The sequence below is a fragment of the Lathyrus oleraceus genome, chromosome 1 (assembly GCF_024323335.1).
Source record: "Lathyrus oleraceus cultivar Zhongwan6 chromosome 1, CAAS_Psat_ZW6_1.0, whole genome shotgun sequence".
NCBI classification, from domain to species: Eukaryota; Viridiplantae; Streptophyta; class Magnoliopsida; order Fabales; family Fabaceae; genus Lathyrus; species Lathyrus oleraceus.
The window spans coordinates 269,460,191-269,476,865 of NC_066579.1; the positions used below are offsets into that span (position 1 = coordinate 269,460,191).

General features: G+C 37.8%; 1 protein-coding gene and 1 pseudogene across 1 annotated transcript in view; both read right to left on the reverse strand.

Annotated features, from left to right (window-relative positions):
• The window catches only part of LOC127102734 (uncharacterized), a 111,266-nt gene that overhangs the window by 48,523 nt on the left and 46,068 nt on the right, over positions 1-16,675 (reverse strand). The window lies entirely within an intron of this gene.
• Positions 7,946-8,045, reverse strand: LOC127116447 (uncharacterized; annotated as a pseudogene).

The following is a 16,675-nucleotide window of genomic DNA, read 5'->3' on the forward strand; positions in this document are numbered from 1 at the left end:
CTATTTTTGCTTGGAAAGCCATTTGTTATGGTGAAAGATTATAGGTAATTTTGTTTAAACCCTAGTTAGGAGGTCAACATCCCAAAACCATAACTTTCTAATTTTTTATGATATGAAACCCATTCAAATTCCATGATCTAATTCAACTTTGATGTTTAGCGGAACTTCAAATTCAACTTGCAAATGCATATGCCAAGAGGAAACATTATAGGTCATTTTGGGCCAATACCATTGAACAAGTGATTTTCCTCAACTTCTAAAATGCATAACTCCTTAATTCCAAATCTAAATGAGGTCTAATTTATGACCAAATTGAAGAGGTTTTAAATATATACAACTTTGTTGAAGGAACTGTTTCCATTTGAAGTCCATAGAAAAAGTTATTCAAGGTGGAAGAAGTGAACATTTGACTTGGTACTTAGAAAAGTTTCAAACATGTTTGATTTTCTAAACTTCCACCTCAAAATTAATCATTATCCAAGCTTCAAATGAAAACGTGTTCAACATCAAAGTTGTTCCCCTTGATCTCACCTTTCCAAAATATCCAAGATTATCTTATTTGGACAAAGAATGAAGGACTTGCACATGGGTTCTTTTCAAAGGATCAATTGGATGATTTTCACCTTCACATTTCAAACACAAATGCATGGCCACATGACATGATTTCAGCATGACTCTCAAGCATTTTTGGACCTGATAGCATCACTTGATGGGCCTATCACACGCCCATGCAAGCATGCATTGAAATTCTTAGATCTGGAAAAATTTGGAAGTGTGTGGAAATGAATCTCATGGCCTATAAGTACAACCCCGCATGCTCAGAATTGAGGACCTCATGCCCAAGCATTGAACATGCAATCTAAAACCTCACCATTAAAGGATAATATAGAAGGTTTTCATTTGAAAACCGAGCTTCAAATATCATTCTGTTTTGAGATTGAAACTCCAAGAGTCCAAGACATTTTCTGATCTTAATCACTTCCTACAAGCTTCTGAAACAAAGCCAAGCACAATTGAAATCAAGATCAAGCATGGTTGAAGCTCCCTCAAAGGTAATTTTTCATAAATTTCATCTCTTCGAATCTCCCTCAATTATTCACTATTCTTTGTGATTTCTGGTTGGCTGAAGTCCTACCAATGTAGGCAAGAAGATTGAGTTGCTTTGAGGTCAAATCGAAGCAACTCAGTTCATGATCCTCAAAATTCAAATCCTTGTATCTCTTCATATACTTGGAATTGGAGAAAATTGAGGCCAGATTCGAGCTCTTGAGCATTTTTTCTTTAAATCCATGTCCTTGTTTTTCATTTTTTATGATGGTTGATGGTGGACCAATTCGGTGAGGTCCACTGGAGAAGAAGACCGGAGTCCTAGCTAAAGTGGTGTGTTGTCACGCCTCTTAACCATCAGATATGTTCAAATTGTTTAAATCATGGCCTTTGGTTTTAAATACCAAGTTTGCAACGTGTTGACTGTAGTGCACAATGGAACGCGCGCTCTTGGCTATCAGATCTGCCACCTCAATTAATGAGGGAGATCTGGTGGCCCTTGTTTTTTTAAATTTCTTTTTATTTTCTGATTTTATGATTAATCCATTTATTTTGTTTAATTCATAATAATTTCATTTTTAATCCAAAAAAAGTGGGTCTTTCACCAAAAATCATTAAATACTTTCCTCTTTCCTTTTTTGAATTAAAATTATTTTTTGGATTAATTGTGATATTTTTCATGAATTAATTATTTTTATGCGTATTTTTAATTGTTTAAAAAAACTTCTGACTTTGCAAAAATTATGAAATTTTTTGTCTAAGGCCCTTTGACCTTGTTTGATCTAGGATAAATCTCTTGGCCATTTATTTGGTTTTTTGAAGAGATTTTAGGTTTTGGCCAAATTAAATTGAATTTAAATGCATTTTTTATTTGATTTTTAATTGATTAATTGTGTAAAAATTAGGTTGAGCCGTTTTTATTGACTTGTGATGTTTGACTATGTGTTTGGGCCTTGGTCAAGGTTGATTTGACTTTTGTTGGATTAAAATAATTGGATTTAGGGGATTGATGAAATGTACATTTCATCTCCCAAAATGAATGAATGATTTTAATTTGATAAAATTCCTCCCATGACCAATTTGTGTTTCTCTCATCTCCCCTTCCCCTTCATCTTCCATCCTATTCTTTCCCATCCCTTTCATTGACCAATGAAATCTCAAGATCCTAAGGCTAATTGGTTCATCAATAACCTTGTGTTAGATGAACCAATACAAGTATGGATGAGATAGGTCCATCCTTTTGATCTTTTTCTTTTAGTGTGTGGTATGTTTTAGGAGTTTGGTTCATTATGCCAAATCTCTACAATGCATTAGCACCTAAATTTTTATTGCCCAACCTCAGATGGTTGTGACTTCTACATAAGTCTAATTACGATTGCTTAACATAGAGATAAATTTGACCCTAAAGGCATAGCATTCTAGTATGTGAGATTGTAAGTCTCCCATCTTTCATGGTATTGTGTGGAGACTTGGCCTTTTTTCCTTCCTTTGGAAGATGTCTTGGTTCAGGGATCCATGCTTGTGAATAGATGGTTGAGTGTTCTTCAAAGAATGACTTAATCAATTGAAAAGCAAAACTCCATTAACTAACATTTGACTAACTTTTATTAATATTGCTTTTACTTTCAAGCCATTTATTTTTATGCAATTTAATTTATAGTCATTTACCATTCATTGTCATTTACATATTATTTAACTTGTTTATCTTTATGTCATTTTTCTTTTGCTCATTGGAGTCATATATTGTGATTGTATATATTTATTTGTGTATTTTGTTTGTGCTTGTGGTCTCAGAACCTTAAAAGACCTAATAAACAACAAAAACCCTAAAAAATGTTTGTGTGGACTGTTGAGGTTGATATGAACTTTTGGACTTAGGATTAGGCAACATTCCATATGCAAAAGGACTTAGCCAATGCCAACATTTCTGAAACCAAGTTATTGTAATTTGAGCTTTCATCTAATGCAAGTATTGGGACCCACTTGCATTCATCTGCTACATGGTCTTGATGCAACTGTTATTTTGATCTCATGCCTAATGCATTATTCTGAGTTAATCAAGGAGTATTTCATCTGATACATGAGGATACAAAGAAGACTTCTAGCTGTGGGAATTGCTTGCTTGGATGTGGCAATCTTTATTTGATGCCTTGATCTTCATGATGTCTAATATAGCTAATTGCTTGTTGATTATTGCTTGGTTCAAAGTTCAAAGGGAAAATGGGTTTTCTATATGACATTCTTGTTTGTTGGATTGCATCCCATTGGTCAGATCTTTTCAACTCTTAACTTTTGATTTTATTCTTAGGATTAGTCTCTTCATCTCCCCCACTTCTTAAATTTTAAAATCTCTCCCCCTTTTCAAAAAAATTCTTTACTTGTGATTTCAAACTTAGACCTTATTTTCAAACTTTTTTCTTAAATCAAACTTGTCAATAAATCTAATCATATTGACTTAAAATTTCAAAATACAAAAAGAACTAACAACCTCATTCAAATTTCTTGGCCCTTTGTGCCCCCTTTCACTTAAACTTTTGATTAAAAACAATTCACTCATTTTGAAATTGTTACCACGAACTACGAGGTTTTCATCCCTCATTTTTATGTTGGTACGTAGGCATAAGTCTGAAGGTCTTGCCAAACACAAAAATATAATTAATGAATTCTTTTCTCATCCCCAGACTTAACTTTTTCTCAAACATCTTTTATACCAACACACATACACACATAAAAAAAAGGGCTCCCTAGGAGTACCTAGGACACTTTGGGTGCTAACACCTTCCCTCTGTGTAACCAACCCCCTTACCTGTAATCTCTGGCATTTTATTCGTTTTGATTTGAAAACTTATTATCTTTGTGTTTTGTTCGTACTTTTCCCTTTTCCTTTGGAAACAATAAAAGTGCGGTGGCGACTCTAGTTTTATTGACGTTAAGTTTACCCATAGCTTAATGTTTATTAATTTACCGCTACAGAAATTAAGTGGCGACTCTGCTGGGGAATAGTCCTCAGTGGGTTTAGCCTACTTTTTTTTATGTGCATATATTTGTATATTTGATGTTTGTATATTTGCTTGTGTGATATAATCTGTCTATTGCACTTGGTGATCTCTGAGTGGTGAGATAAGTTCTAACCCGAACTTGAGTGAAATTAAGATAGGAGGATGGTATAGTCATGTTCAACTTGTGTGAAGTAGTCCTTAACAAGTTGGCTTGAGACCCATCTACTCAGTGGAGACCCTTTTGGAGTTACTAATGTCACACAAGGTATTTGTGGTTAGGTATTACTTTCTCTGATTTGGGGTCCGAGAAGCTGAGAACCGTAGAACATTTAACCCAACTTGGCCTATTTAGGACTGTAGCGGTAAATTCATGATGATCAAGCTATGGATAAGCTAGAGATCAAATAACAAGAGTCGCCAATAGTAAGAAGTTTTCAAATCAAAACTAATAAAATGTCAGAGATTACAGGTAAGGGGGTTGGTTACACAGAGGGAAAGTGTTAGCATCCAAAGTCTCCTACGTACTCCTAGAGAGCCCTTTTCGTGTGCATATGTATTTGGTACAAAATGATGTTTACAAACAAATAGAATGGGGGGATGATAAAAGAATTCATTAATTATATTTTTGTATTTGGCAAGACCTTCGGTCTTGTGCCTACGTACCAACATAAAAATGAGGGATCAAAACCTCGTAGTTTGTGATACAAATTTTAAAGTGGATGCATTGCTTTTAACAAAAATAAAGTTTGGAAGGCACAAAGGCCTAAAAATAGCTTGAATGAGTTAGTTCTTTTTGGCTTTTTGAAAGTTTAAGTCAATTATAATTAAGTTTATTTACAAGTTTGATTTAATAAAAGGAGTTTGAAAAGGCAATGGCATAAGGCCAAAGTTTCTATCTTTTTACAAAGTGGTCAAAGTTTGGAACAAAATAAGTTCAATCAAAGAAGATTTTTAAAAGGGAGGGGGAGATTTTGAAATTAAAGAAATGAGGAGAAGATGAAGAGACTAATCCTATGCACAAAATTAAAAGTTAAGAGTTGAAAAGATCTGACCAAATGGGGTAGCAATCCAATAGACAAGAATGTCAATAGAAACCCAGAATTCCCTTGGACATTTAGAATCAAACAACACACAAATGCATAATTATATTATTTTGAAGAGCAAAGGCATCAAATAAAGATAGCCGCATCCAAGCTTTAGCCATTCCATGATCTTCTTCAAATTAGCCCATGTAGCAGATGAATTCCACAAGTCACAGGTTCAAAATAACAGCTTCACAATGATCATGTTGCAGATGAACTCAGAGGGATGTTGAATGATGTATCAGATGAAGTCACAAATTGCAAGCACTTGGTTTCTTAATAAGTTGGCATTGGCCAAGTCCTTTAGCATAGGGATGTTGCCTAAGTTCTAAGTCCATTTGTCCAGAATCAAGCGAACAGACCACACAAAAGTTTTTTCGGGTTTTTGTTGTTATTATTGATAACATGAAATTATATCACATTTTAAGACTTAATTTAATTAGATTATATTATCATTTACTTTAATTTATCCCATTTTATCAGATATTATGCAGTATTTCTTTTCTATTTACATCAGGTACCCATTTTGAAGCAAAAGTGAAAAAGGGAAGAAAAGGAGGTGTAAAAAGCAATAAAAAGAAAACAAATAACCAAGACCAAGCCCAGCCCAAAAGGAAGCGCAAGTTGCCCCTGTGACGGGCGTCACAAGGGTTGTGACGAGCGTCACGCGAAGTAGCCTTGTGACGGACGTCACACATGGTGTGACGAGCGTCACACCAGTCCACTAGCTTTTTGGCGCAAGTTACGCTCTCAGAAGAATGGAAGTAACGTTGAGGATTTCGTGTCCTATTCTCAAGCCGTGTATTTAGCCATGCTGAAGACTCGTAGGAAACGCAAGGCAGTTACCAAGGCTATTATAAATAGCCATCTCCTCTCTTTGCCGTCGACAAGTTTTTGCACGCTCAGTTTTGCGAAAGCTCTGCCAAATTTTCCTTTCACGCCTTTGCTTATTTTTCTTCCTTTCCAGCATTGTTCATTTTATTTATTTCTTTTGCAAGCTTTACTTTCCCTTTTCCCTTGCAATTTATCTTTCCCGTTTTTAGCTTTTAGATATTTTTCGCATAATAGTTTCTACACCGGAAACTACTGTGCAGCTTTATACCGGATTTAACCTTACGTTATATTCGAGTTTTATTTCCTTGATTTATTTTACGGTTAAATTGAAGAATCCAAGAACAAATCCTACCGGCTTGTGGTGGAGTGTTCAAGACCATTGTATTACGCATTCAGGTTCTTTAATTGCTATTTAATTTTGTATGTTTTATTCTATTGTTTATTCATATTGCCTGCCTGGAATGAGTCTGTTTATGCATGATATAAATTCTTGTTTATTTAGCATGTCTGGTTAATTTGCCTAGGTATCGGTATGTAAAGTAAGCAGAATAAGGGATCGAGACTGAGTCGGTTTATCTAAACTTAAAATCAAAATCAATCTTTTTATGGTCTCAACTTACAGGTTTAATAACAAGATTTTTTACAAAAGTAAAAGACATAGAGAAGTTAAAATCAATAGAGCGAGAGTTTGAGGTTTTAACTGGACAGTGTAAGTTAGGCATTAATTCTAGATCAGGGCGAGAGCAAGTTTTAGAGTTAATTAAATTCTGACCTTTTCCAAAAAGTATCTTTAAAGATTGAATGTGAGGACGAGAGTTAAGCATTTGGATTTAATTATATAACCTAAGTCAACAGAGCGAGAGTTTGAGATAAGGGTGTTTAAAACGGTCAGTATTTTCTTAAAAAGAGTTTCCGCAACTTTATTGTTTTCAAAATATGGTTTTTGACTTAATTATAAGTGACAGCAACATTAATATAAAATCATGGTTTATTCAACAGAGCGAGAGTTTGAGATAGAACCTTTAACCAATAAAGTTAACCGAAACGATTCATTTTAAAACCAAGAAACCGACAAAGACTTGATTCCCTAGTTTTGACGAATTACATACCGATATCCGTTTTATTAATATTTAATCTAGACATTAGTTTAGCTCTTAGTTTTTCCCCAAACAATCAAACATCTTCACCTTAGATTTACGTAGTAACTTTAGATAACGGTATATCGATTCATAAGTCCCTGTGGGATCGATATCTTTTAAAACTACGCGATAGAACTGTGCACTTGCAGTTTGTATCCCATTCTCGACTCACCCAGTCGAGCGATCAAGTTTTTGGCGCCGTTGCCGGGGACTTTTATTCAATCGATATCGTAACTCTTCCGTTACGCTGTAGAGACTAAGGTTTCTTTTTCTTCTATTTTCTTTCTTTCGTTGATTTGTATGCCACGCACTCGCTCTCAAGGCGAACCGCTCTATTTACGAATCAACGACATCGAACTATATCTCCGAGTCTTACGACGAATTCGGGAATATCGTGCTGAAAACAATCTCCCTCCTATAGACCTTCCTGATTTCAAAGATTTTCCTTCTTTAACCGAGATGGCAGAACCAGCTCGTGCTCTTAGAGATTACGCCGCTCCATCGCAAGATGAACCGCATTCAAGTATTGCTCCGCCCGCAATCGAAGCAAACAACTTTGAACTTAAACCTTCGTTGTTGCAGGCTGTGCAACATAACCAATTCTCTGGAAATCTTACCGAAGATCCAAACCTTCATTTATCCGTATTTGTCCAATACGCTGATACTGTTAAAGCTAATGGTGTCACTTCAGAGGCAATTCGACTTCGTCTTTTTCCTTTCTCATTAAGAGATAGCGCTAGAAGATGGCTTCAATCTCTTCCTTCCAACTCAGTCACCACATGGAACGAGTTGAAGAAAGTTTTTCTTGCCCGATATTTTCCGCCAAGCAAAACAGCTATGTTAAGAGCCCAGATAAACGGATTTAAACAGAAAGACAACGAGTCTCTTTTCGAAGCATGGGAAAGATACAAAGACATGATGAGACTTTGCCCACACCATGGTTTGGAAGACTGGTTAGTAATTCACACATTTTATAATGGTCTCTTATACAATACAAGGTTAACAATAGACGCCGCTGCAGGTGGTGCACTAATGAACAAACCTTATGCTGATGCTTACCAGCTTATCGAGAGCATGGCCCAAAACCACTATCAGTGGGGAACCGAACGAACAACAGTGGAAAAACCTCAACCGAAAACTGGCATGTACGAGATAAGTAACCTTGATCACGTCAATGCAAAAGTGGATGCTTTGGTCCAGAAGATTGAAAGTTTAAATGTATCGCCTCCAGCAGCCGTGGTTGCTATAACTCAGAATTGCGAGGTCTGTGGAATCCAAGGCCACACTCCTGCGGAATGTCAACTCTTGACTGGAATCCAAACAGAGCAAGTAAACTATGCTCAAGGAAGCCCCTATTCGAATACCTATAACCCAAATTGGAAGAACCATCCAAACTTCTCATATAAGAGTAATAATGCTTTATACGCACCTGGACAGTCTCCAAATCAAGCCCCATCTATACCTCCAGGATATCAGAAACCGAATCCTAACAATAATACCCCTAGAAAATCCAACTTGGAAATCATGATGGAAAACTTTATAGCTTCCCAACAACAAACCAATAAAGATTTCTTAAACCAGAACATACACACTGGCGAACAACTTAAACAACTAGCAAGCAAAGTAGATGCCCTGGCTACCCATAACAAAATGCTGGAAACGCAAATATCTCAAGTAGCTCAACAACAAGCACCTACTGCTGCACCAACTGGTACATTCCCTGGACAGCCCCAACCCAATCCGAGAAGCCAAGCTCATGCAATTATATTGAGAAGTGGAACGGAAGTGGAAGGACCGTCTGACCCAAGGATAGAAAACCAAAACCCTGAGAAATCCATTGAGGAAAGTGAACCTAAGGAAAAGGAAGAGAGTAATAAGGAAACCCTAAAAAAGAAGGAACCTTATGTACCTCCACCACCTTACAAACCACCTATACCTTACCCTCAAAGGCTTGTTAAAACCAAAGATGTAGGCCAATTTAGAAAATTTATTGATCTCCTTAAACAATTAAACGTTACAATTCCGTTTACCGAAGCTATTACGCAGATGCCCTCATATGCTAAATTCTTAAAAGAAATTCTTTCTAATAAGAGGAAACTTGAGGATAGCGAAACCGTTACACTCCCTGCCGAATGTAGCGCTATAATCCAAAACATGCCCCCTAAACTCAAGGATCCGGGTAGCTTCTCTATACCCTGTCACATAGGAAAATTTGTCATCGACAAAGCCTTATGCGATTTAGGAGCCGGAATTAGCGTTATGCCCTTATCCATATGTAAGAAACTAGAGATGGGAGAATTAAGACCGACCAAAATGTCTGTGCAATTAGCAGATCGTTCCATCAAATATCCTGTAGGAATCCTTGAAAACGTTCCCGTACGCATAGGTCAGTTTTACATTCCCACTGACTTCACAATTATGGACATTAGAGAAGATGATACGACACCTATTATACTAGGAAGACCATTCTTAGCAACTGCCGGTGCAATCATAGACGTAAAACGAGGACGACTCACCTTCGAAGTAGGTGAAGAAAAAATTGAATTCATTCTTTCCCAATTCTTGAAAGCACCTGCAATAGAAGATACATGTTACTTCATGGATATCATCGATGAATGCATAAAAGAAGCAGAGTCAGGAGAAGTCAAACCATCAGATTATCTTTTAGAGGACAAATCTAAACAATGCCTAGCAATAACACCAGATCCTACGCAGTGTCTTAACAAACCAACCCCTGATTTGAAAACACTTCCCAAAAATCTGAGATATGAATTCCTAGACTTAGAACTTGAACGACCTGTGATAGTTAATGCAGATCTAGGAAGACTCGAAACAGAAAAACTCCTACATATCTTAAGAAAATATCCAACTGCACTAGGATACCACATCACCGATCTTAAAGGAATAAGCCCTTCTATTTGTATGCACCGCATCATGTTAGAAGAAGACTGTAAAACCTCTAGGGAACACCAGAGAAGACTAAATCCGATCCTAAGTGAGGTAGTAAAGAAAGAAATAACCAAGTTATTAGAAGCAGGTATTATATATCCTATATCTGACAGCAAATGGGTTAGTCCTGTACACGTTGTACCCAAGAAAGGAGGCATAACCGTTATTGAAAACGAAAAAGGAGAAACTATAACTAAACGAATCGAATCGGGATGGAGAATGTGCATTGATTATAGGAAACTAAACAAAGCAACCCGAAAAGATCATTTCCCTTTACCATTCATTGACCAAATGTTAGAACGATTAGCTAAACATTCACATTTCTGTTATTTAGACGGTTATTCAGGCTTCTTTCAAATACCAATTCACCCTGATGACCAAGAAAAGACAACATTCACATGCCCTTTTGGTACCTTCGCGTATAGACGAATGCCGTTTGGTCTGTGTAATGCCCCTGCAACTTTTCAAAGATGCATGATGGCAATATTCGCCGACTTTCTCGAAAACATCATGGAAGTATTTATGGATGACTTTTCTGTATACGGACAAAGTTTCGAAGAATGCCTTGAAAACCTGGAAAGAGTTCTGGAGCGATGTGTAAAAGTAAACTTAGTACTTAATTGGGAAAAGTGCCACTTTATGGTACAAGAAGGAATTGTTTTAGGACACATCATCTCGAACAGAGGAATTGAAGTAGACAAAGCCAAAATAGAGGTAATCGAAAATCTTCAACCCCCAAGAACCGTGAGAGAAGTACGAAGCTTTCTAGGACACGCCGGTTTTTACCGACGATTCATCAAAGACTTCTCTAAGATAACCAAACCCTTAACCGGACTGTTGATGAAAGATGCTGAATTCATATTCGACGATAACTGTTTAAAAGCATTTCAAACTCTTAAACAAGCATTGATCTCCGCACCCATTATGCAGACACCAGACTGGAATGAACCATTCGAAATAATGTGCGATGCCAGTGATTATGCTGTAGGTGCTGTTTTAGGACAAAGAAAGGATAAAAAGCTTCACGTTATATATTACGCTAGCAGAACCCTGGATGAAGCACAGATGAATTATGCCACAACCGAGAAAGAACTCCTAGCAGTGGTATTTGCGCTAGATAAATTTCGTTCTTACTTGGTAGGAGCCAAAATAATAGTTTACACTGATCACGCTGCTATCAGGTACCTTTTAACAAAAAAGGATGCTAAACCTAGACTCCTAAGATGGATCTTGTTACTACAAGAATTCGACTTAGAAATCAAGGACAAGAAAGGAACTGAAAACGTAGTAGCAGACCACCTCTCTAGACTTGAGAACCTTGAACCAGAAAGAACATCCATTAATGATGATTTCTCGTATGATAAACTCATAGCTACTTTGGAAGAGAACAACTCCGACATGCAAGTAGAAACCACCTTAGCTATATCTGTCATACCATGGTACGCTGATCTAGTCAATTATTTAGCTGCCGGAATAGTTCCACCTACTTTATCTTACCAGCAGAAGAAACGATTCTTCCACGACATAAAACACTATTACTGGGATGATCCCTTACTTTTCAAAAGAGGCCCCGATGGTATTTTCCGTCGATGTATACCCGAAGAAGAGGTAGAAAATATAATCCAACACTGTCACTCTGCGCCTTATGGTGGACACACAAGTACATCCAAGACCTGCTCTAAAATCCTACAAGCTGGCTTTTATTGGCCAACTATATGGAAGGACGTACATGCGGCTATTAAGGAGTGTGACAGATGTCAACGCACGGGAAACATATCTAGACGTGACGAGATGCCACAAAAAGGTATTTTGGAAGTAGAGATTTTTGACGTGTGGGGGATAGACTTCATGGGACCCTTTCCATCCTCTTTCGGTAACAAATACATACTCGTGGCAGTTGACTACGTATCAAAATGGATCGAAGCTATAGCTTCTCCAACAAATGACACCCGAGTAGTAACTAGACTCTTTAAAAATATAATATTTCCGAGATTTGGCATCCCAAGAATAGTAGTCAGTGATGGTGGATCACACTTTATATCCAAGGTACTCGAAAAACTACTACTTAAATATGGAGTGAGACATAGGATAGCAACACCTTACCACCCTCAAACCAGTGGACAAGTGGAAGTATCTAACAGAGAAATCAAGCAAATACTAGAAAAAACGGTCGCCACTTCAAGGAAAGATTGGTCATTGAAATTACCAGAAGCTTTATGGGCATACCGAACTGCTTATAAAACTCCCATAGGGACGACCCCATTTAAGCTCATTTATGGAAAATCCTGTCACCTCCCGGTAGAATTAGAACATAAAGCCTATTGGGCTATTAGAAATTTAAATTTGAATTATAAAGCCGCCGGTGAAAAGAGAATCCTTGACATAAACGAATTAGAGGAACTCAGAAGAGACGCCTATGAAAATGCCAAAATCTATAAAGAAAGAACAAAACAATGGCATGACAAGCGTATATCAAGGAAAGTCTTCAAGCAAGGCGACGCAGTACTTTTATTTAACTCTAGACTAAAGTTATTCCCGGGAAAACTACGATCCAGATGGTCAGGACCTTTTCATATCACTAAAATCTTTCCCAGTGGAGCGGTAGAAATAAAAGGACAATCTACAGAACCGTTCACCGTAAACGGGCAACGCCTGAAACATTATCACTATGCGGAAACCAACGAGGATTCGCAAATTCTACACTTAGACGAAACGCCCCCAGGACTCATAGACTATATTTAACAGTATCTTTGTCGAGCTTGCGACATTTAAACAAAGCGCTTAGTGGGAGACAACCCACAAATTAATCTGTTATTTTATTATTCTATTATTATTATCATTTCTCTATTTTTCTCTTAATTATTCTTTTAATTTCTATTTAGTATTCATTATTGATTTATTCAAAAAGAAAAAAATATATCTATATATAATAATAATAATTCTTTTCTTCTTTCGGCATTTGGCCAAATCCTGACTTAAACTCATGTTTCTTTTCTCTAGTTAACACTAACCAGATGGGACATTTTGATCGTATGGGTATCAAGTTCAGAGGAATGGCTCAGAAACGAAAGTTTGAAGAACTAGCCGCTAGAGAGATGCTACCTAGTTTATATGCTGATGATTGGGCTATGACTGCCCTTGGACTGAGACAGAGTGTCCTGTTTTTGCTGAATCAGATAGGATGGGAGACCTCCCTTATCCTGAGACATTTCACCACCTATCGGAGACTCACACTAGAATTCCTTAGTTCATTAATCTATCTACCTAGCCATGGAAAAGGAATTAGCAGAGGTTTTATCCAGTTCAGAATGTTCAATATGGAGTACCAATTTAATATTAGAGACTTCACCAACCTTTTGGGTTTTCCTACCTCCTTTGATACATTCACTGTAAGCCAGGAAGAACTTTTTGAATATAGAGAGCTTGAACACTTTTGGGGTAAGCTGACTGGAAATGATGAGCCCGAAGAACATAAGTTTCTCTCTGGAAACATACATAACCCGGCTTTTCGCTATTTCCATAAGATCCTGACCCACACTTTATTTGGGAAGAAGCCAAATAGTACTTCAGTTTCACGTGATGAACTCTTCATCATATTTTGTGCTTCCCAGAACCGTCCAGTAAACGGTGCTACTTTTATGTTAGCTAATTTGGACCACCTTATCCAGGATGAGCGAGCACCCATTAGAATAGGCGGTTTGATCACTATGATAGGTAATGCTATTGGACTACGTCAGCCTATGCTTGACCTTAACCCTTTTTGTGGCATTACTACTATGAGTATACCCTTCCTCTTCAACACTATGTTTATAGCAAACATAGGGCCTGATGAGTTCGAGCTTATTATTGATAACCAGGTTCTCTGCCTATTCACCATGCCCGATCCTAGAACTAGTGTTCATAATCAAAGGAACTGGCTCTATAACCTGAATGAAACCCCAACTCCGGCTGGATCCACTGAATCCATCCAGGATTATGAGATTTGTGACGACTATGAGCACTATGTTGACCATATCTCTCTTGCTGAGTCTGACCCTCAGACACCTTCCGGCTACTATGATATTGATCCTCCTCCTCAGCCTGTCCTGACCGAAGAGTCAGTCATGCCTGATCTCCGACATCATATGCCAGGAACAGATATTAAAACAGTCATTGAAGCCTTGATGTCAGAGCAAGACGCCCTCAGGGAAGATTTCCATAACTTGAGACTTGAAATCCTAGAATGCATGAGCAGAACGGCAAGTCAGTTACGTATGTTACGGCATCATGTTAACTCTTTTGCTCCTCCGGCCAGAGATCCGAAGATAGATGGAATTTAGTTATATTTCTTTCTAAGTTATTTAGTTTTAGGCTAGATTTTTTTTTCATTAATGTTGTTTGAATTCATGTTTATTTCTATTTCATTTCATTATTTTCCTTCCCTGTAATACTTTATGATCATTTTTATTGAAGCTGTTTAATTAATTTTATTATGCAATGGCTATTATGCTCTACTGTTGTTACCTATTATTATTACTATACAAAGCAGATTAAGCGTGCACAATAAATTAAACTGCAGACTAAACTGATCATAAGCAAAATAAAACATTAAAATACGCCAAAGTAATTCTGTGAAGCGCCACTGAAGCCTTGCCAAAAAGGAGGTGTGACGAGCGTCACACACTCCATGACGAACGGCACGCAAAACGCCTGTTACGAACGTCACACCCCTGTGACGAGCGTAACGCCCTTCAGACAAGTGAACGTTAAGGAGCCGTTGGAGACGAACGTTACACTTTGATTTTTTTACATTCCCCATTCATTTTTCATTTACCACACTTAATTACTTTTCAACCACTTTTTCTTTCTACCTTCCAACCCTTCTCCTATAAATACCTACCAAAACCTCCTTCATTCACCACAAAACAATTCTCTCATATCAAACACACTTCTTTTCCTTTCCAAATCATCCCTTCAAAAATTCATCACAATGGCGGGAAATCAAAATTTCGGAAATATCATCTTCCGATCCGGAGATGACAACTATCAGCAAGAGCAATTCGAGCGCTTCCAACAGCGAGGCGTCGCTCCCACCAGGTACCCCGATTTAACTTGTTTACAACAATTGGGCTTACTCCAAGGTATCGAGTGGATGCTCCGTAAAGCCGATTTAACCTTCCTTTGCACCCATAACCAACCCACCTACCCTTCCCTAACCTTAGAATTCCTAAGTTCTTACGACTACACCACTCCCGCCGGTGAAGGTGAATTTCTAACCGGTACGGCAACCTTCCGTATGTTTAACACCGAGTACTCTCTAACCCAACGCCAATTGAGTGCCATGCTACAATTTCCCACAGAAGGTCTGCTGCATGCCAGAATCCCTCCAACCTCAAACTGGAACACAGTTCTAGTTTTCGATCTTTTTAAGAAAATTTCCGGTATAAATACCTACAACTGGGAAGAACTCCTTCTCTCCCACATCCATAACCCCACCATCCGTTATTTTCTCCGTATCCTGCAAAACACACTTTTTGGAAGACCAAACAACAGTAAGGTTAACTCGAAGGAGTTATTTTTCCTCCAGTGCGTTTTCGAACCGGATACTAAGGTAAACGCCGCCTCTTTTCTCTTTCATCATATCTACCTTATGTGCTAGAGGCCGACAACCCTTTATAATTGGTGGATTAATAACCTCCATAGCACTTGGCCTGAACCTAGGGGATAAACTCCAAACTTTAGAATCCCTACCTCCCCTGTCTATGGATATCAGCTATTGCCGCTCCAGCCGCCTGATTAAAAACAGAGTAGGCGGAGGCTATTATCTTATGGTGAACAACCAAGCTGTCCCGAGTGTTGTGCTACCCAATACCACCCTAACTGATGTCACAAACCCCGACCGCCACCTCTACGATCTTAGCGCTCCTGAAACCACCGAGCCTTCACAAACAAACCAGCAAACAGATGAGTTTGAAGAAATGGAACAAGGTGATCATCCGCCAACACAACAATCAGTCCCGCTAAACCCTTCCAGTAATGCAGCCGACCCATCCTCCCAACGTCGTCGACGACGAAGGCCTGCGACCAACGATGACATTATGGATGCTATCGATGGTATGCAGGCACAGAATACAGAGATGATGCAGATGATGCGTCAAATGCAACAGCAACAGGACGCTCGGAATGCCATAACCGACCAGCGGTTTACTGAATTGTTCAACAGGTTCGACAACTTAGACATACGTCAAAGATCACCAGGTCCAAGAACCAGAGGCGGAAGGCAGCCTTAGTTGTTATTTTCTTTTTTTTTTTCTTTCCTTTCCATCTTGTATTTCACTTCCTTAAAACATTGAGGACAATGTTTAGTTTAAGTATGGGGGGGAAACAATATTCTTTCCATTCTCAGTTTTTTTTCAAGTATGTTATTTTCCCTTTCATTGTTATTTCCCCTTCTTATTATGAAAAAAAAAAAAAAAAAAAAAAAAAACAAAAATTATTATTATAATATATATTTATTTTAAGTTAAGTTCCTAAGTGTGAAAATTTTCTATTATCTATTCCCCTCAATTTCCTGAGCCATAACAAAAATTTTAACACACCCAATAAGTATAAAGGTTGCTTACTTTATAAAACTTGAGTGAGATCA